General features: G+C 49.8%; 1 protein-coding gene across 1 annotated transcript in view; it reads left to right on the top strand.

Annotated features, from left to right (window-relative positions):
- Positions 1-1,962: 1,962 nt before the first annotated feature.
- The window catches only part of PTGR2 (prostaglandin reductase 2), a 96,766-nt gene continuing 94,929 nt past the window's right edge, over positions 1,963-3,799 (top strand). Inside the window, exon 1 of the mRNA XM_012724314.1 lies at positions 1,963-1,982. The gene's annotated coding sequence lies outside the window, so the exon portion shown is untranslated. The remainder of the gene's footprint in view (positions 1,983-3,799) is intronic.

Raw genomic sequence — 3,799 nt, 5'->3', positions numbered from 1 at the left:
AGAACCTAGTCCAGGATAGGTTTGCCTTTTCTCTGAAAAGCCCCTTGATCCCTTGAGCCTCAGGGTGGCCCTCTGCTGGCTCTGCCCAGAGACGTTCTCATTGCCAGGGTACCACAGGCTCTCATGCCCAGACTTCTCCCAGGCCCCGCTCTTTCCGTCTGTCTGTCTGTCTGTCCGGTCCTGAGTACTTCCCAGCCAGCCTCGATGAGGCACTCCTTTGAGGCTATGCCTTCCCCTCACTCCTTTCTCCCATGTCTTTTCTGAGGGAGCCGGGATCTGAACCACCCCGTCACCACATTTAGCCCTCGCGTGCCAAGAAATCCCTGCACTGTCTTCCCTCACCCCTGACAACCCAAGGGACTCTCCTCCTCAGTTCACATTTACTTCACCTGTTCTGCGACAGGGCCACAGCTGTCCACAGCCTTCGGCCCTCCCACGGCCGCCTCCACCTCTGTCCCTTGCAGGCTGGGCCAGGCTGTGAGTGTCTTTGTCAGGGGCCTGAGAGGGAGCTTCTGCAGATGTCTCCAGTTGCTGCTGTCACTCTGGGAGAGACGTCTGGCTGGGTGTAGGAAGAAGGACAAAACAGGTGCGGCTGCCAGGGAGGGCGGGCCAGGAGGGCCACAGGGACAGAAACGTCCTTTCTTCACGGAGCCAGCACTGCTAGCTTCCCGAAGGCCCAGTTGCAGCACAATTCCATGCCCCCTGTAGAACCAGTCCCAGACAGACTCCACCGGCTGTTCTCCAGAGCTTGGCTCTGCGCCCACGTGGCATTGGGCCAGAAGGAATGGGATTCCCAAGATGCACTGTGTACAGTGAGGTATACTTTAAACCATTTTCTCAAATGAAAATAAATATTGATACATCACATGCATGAGTCCAAAACTCGTACTCATGGACATGTACAAGCTGTAAGCACAAGCTGAGTAGTGGGTCCAAATCTTGCCTCACCCTGGCTTGCTAACCTTGAACATATTACTTAACCATTTGGTTCTCTCATATGCAACATAGGAATAATAAGTAAAAACTTAAAACACATCAAGTCTTTCATAAGCATTGACTATCACTTTTTTTCATCTAACTTTATCTGTTGCTTCTAATCTTACACACTTGCTGTCCACACTGCCATCAGTGTGATCACATCTACTGCAAAAAGCTGAGGCTGTTTAGCATTCACACGCGGGCATGACCCGGCTCTGCCCCACTTCCAGCACCCGGCCCACACAGCCAAACAACCGGAAGTTCCCCAAGATACCTGTGCTCACACAGGCTCCTCCTGCCCTCCCCTCTCCCCACTTTCACCCACCGATAACCCATAATCATGTCTCCCAACAGACTTGGGTTTAATGGCAGAGGAAGTCCTCTTTGACTCCTCCAAGCAAAGGAGTGTGTACTGCCGGACCCTCCCCATTCACTTTCTCAGGCTTCCACACAATTCCTCAGAGGCTGTGAGACTCAGCTGCTAGGGGCTCACAGCTGCACCCTTTTCAGCAAGAGGTTACACAACCAATAAAAGGTGGAGTGGGGGCCGTGGGAGGGGGCTGCACCCAAAAGGTCAGCTCCCTGTCCAAGGTAGGATCAGCTCTGTGGTGCAATTCCAGCTCCAGAGCGTCTCTGGAATCTCTGGCTCCAGCTGCAACCACCCTTCCCTCCTAGTTCTTCCCAGCTCCAGCCTGCTTCCCTCACTCCCTTCCTCCAGAGGAAACTGCCTAAACCAACCCCAAGCACCAGGGCGGTCTTAGTCTCTGTTCCTAAGTATCAGAACAGCCACTCCCTCTCTGTACTCCCGGGACGTCCTCTTATCTTTCTCCATCAGCTACACACTGTTCTAAGCTGCTTCCTGTGCCATCTCCCTGTCAGGATTAGAGCTGCTGAAGGGCACAGCCTAGATCTTCGTCCCCCTGGTGCTTACTCCACACCGGCACATGGGCAGTTCAGCACTTACTTGCTGGTAAGTGCACAGATAAAATACGTGAAAATCTGAGGTAAGCAATCTCTTTTTATACATTTTATACCGTGACTCTATGCCTTCTATTCTAAGATGTCTATTTCCCCCATCTTGACATCTCTGAAGTCTAGCTGCATCTGGCCATTGCTAGCACGTCAAGGTTTAATTAGCAACATTTCTTCTTTCTTAGTTGTATGTAAGATAATAGCTTGTCTTTAATCACTGGCTTCTTAAATTCAATGGTTATGGCATTATTGCTGCAGTGGTGGCTGCTCTGTCTCCTGGGTTCTGGGGCTTGTAGGGCAAAATCCACAGAGCTGAGGTGCCCCATTTCCCAAGTTCAAAAGCTGCTGGCAACCAAGCTCTCCTAAAGGGCTTGCTATTCCCCAGGGATCAGAAGGGCCCCCACCCCACCCCGACCTTATGTCCCATGAAAGTGGCCAAGAAGCTACATGGAACAAGCTCTGGAGTCAGGAGAGCTCTAAGTCTCCTTCTTACTCTAATTTTCTGGGTGATTCCCCATAAGACCGATCGAATCGTTAATTGAACATCTGCTAAATGTTTGACATGATGTGAGCCCACTGGAACCACCCAGCACTCTGAAGCAAAGCCATTATCCCCATTTCATGGATAAGAAACTAAGGTTCGAAAGTTTAAGGAGCGACTCTAAGCATATCAGATGGAGAAGGCTGCTGGGCCCTTGAGTCCTGTCTGCTCTGTGAGGATACCTCTCCGGGCCTGTGCTGTCCCAGCAGTAAGTCCAACGATGAGAGGCTCACAAGCCATTCTCACCCCCAAGTATATTTTAGTTGACCCATAAAATATGTTTTAAATGAACTGAATTTATTGCCAAGAATTTTTTTTTTTTTTTAGATCAGGGGACTAAGCTAAAATCAGGACTTCTGGTTTGTCATGAGAACTATTGGGATACTAGCCATATCCTCCCCCTTTCCTAGGCCACAGATCACTGTTATTTATCCTCTGCTGTGTGGTGTTTTCTTATACCCAGTCAGCCTCTGTCACTGAGATCCCTGTGAGGCCTCTAAGTGAGTGACCTTAGACCAGATGAATTCTAGTGCTGCTGGCTCCTCCCAAAACCTTCCATGGTAGCCTCCCTCCAAGGAGGTCACTTTATGACCTTATTCTGGGGCCACTTAAATAAGCCTCTGACTTGCATCTACCTCCTTTTTGGCCTCCATCACAGAACCCCCGTATCTGTCCCTCACATTCTCTCTATCCCAGCCCCCACTCCACCCTCTACCCAGAGCATCAACCCCAGACTACTTGAAGGCTGAGCCAGAGTCACTGGGTAAACCAGGTAGGTATGGAGATGAGGGGTAAGGACCCTCATGGACAGGAGGGAGAAAGTGAAGAGGGCAGGACAGGTGTTTGCCAACATAACAGTGGCTCAAGGAGGTAGATGTAAGAAGACCACCTCCCACCTCCGCACTCACAGGAAGAGAAGCACAGTTTGACACATGAGGGAATGTAAACAGTCAAGCATCAAGAGGAAAATGTGCAGTCTCGGCAGCAATTTAAGATATGCAAACTGGAATGCTATTAAGGACCCATTATGGACGAGTCAGTGTGAAAATAAGTAAATAAATTAAGCAAGAAAGTTGCTGGTCACCAGGAAACAGCTGTCCCATATTGCTGTGCCACTACTAACTATTCAGACCTTCTAGAATGTGACTGTATTGCAGGTTTGAGACCTTGACCAGTAATTATGGCTGGGGGCTTAGATTCCATTAAAATACCTCCACAAGTTTCCTCAAACTGCTAAACATGGAGCTTCCCTACAACCCAGCAATCCCACTCCTAGGTATCTACCCAAAAGACACAAAAACACTGATT

The sequence above is a fragment of the Condylura cristata genome, unplaced genomic scaffold (genome assembly GCF_000260355.1).
Source record: "Condylura cristata isolate star-nosed mole 26May11 unplaced genomic scaffold, ConCri1.0 scaffold00013, whole genome shotgun sequence".
In the NCBI taxonomy this organism is placed as follows: domain Eukaryota; kingdom Metazoa; phylum Chordata; class Mammalia; order Eulipotyphla; family Talpidae; genus Condylura; species Condylura cristata.
This window is presented reverse-complemented; position numbering and strand designations above follow the sequence as displayed.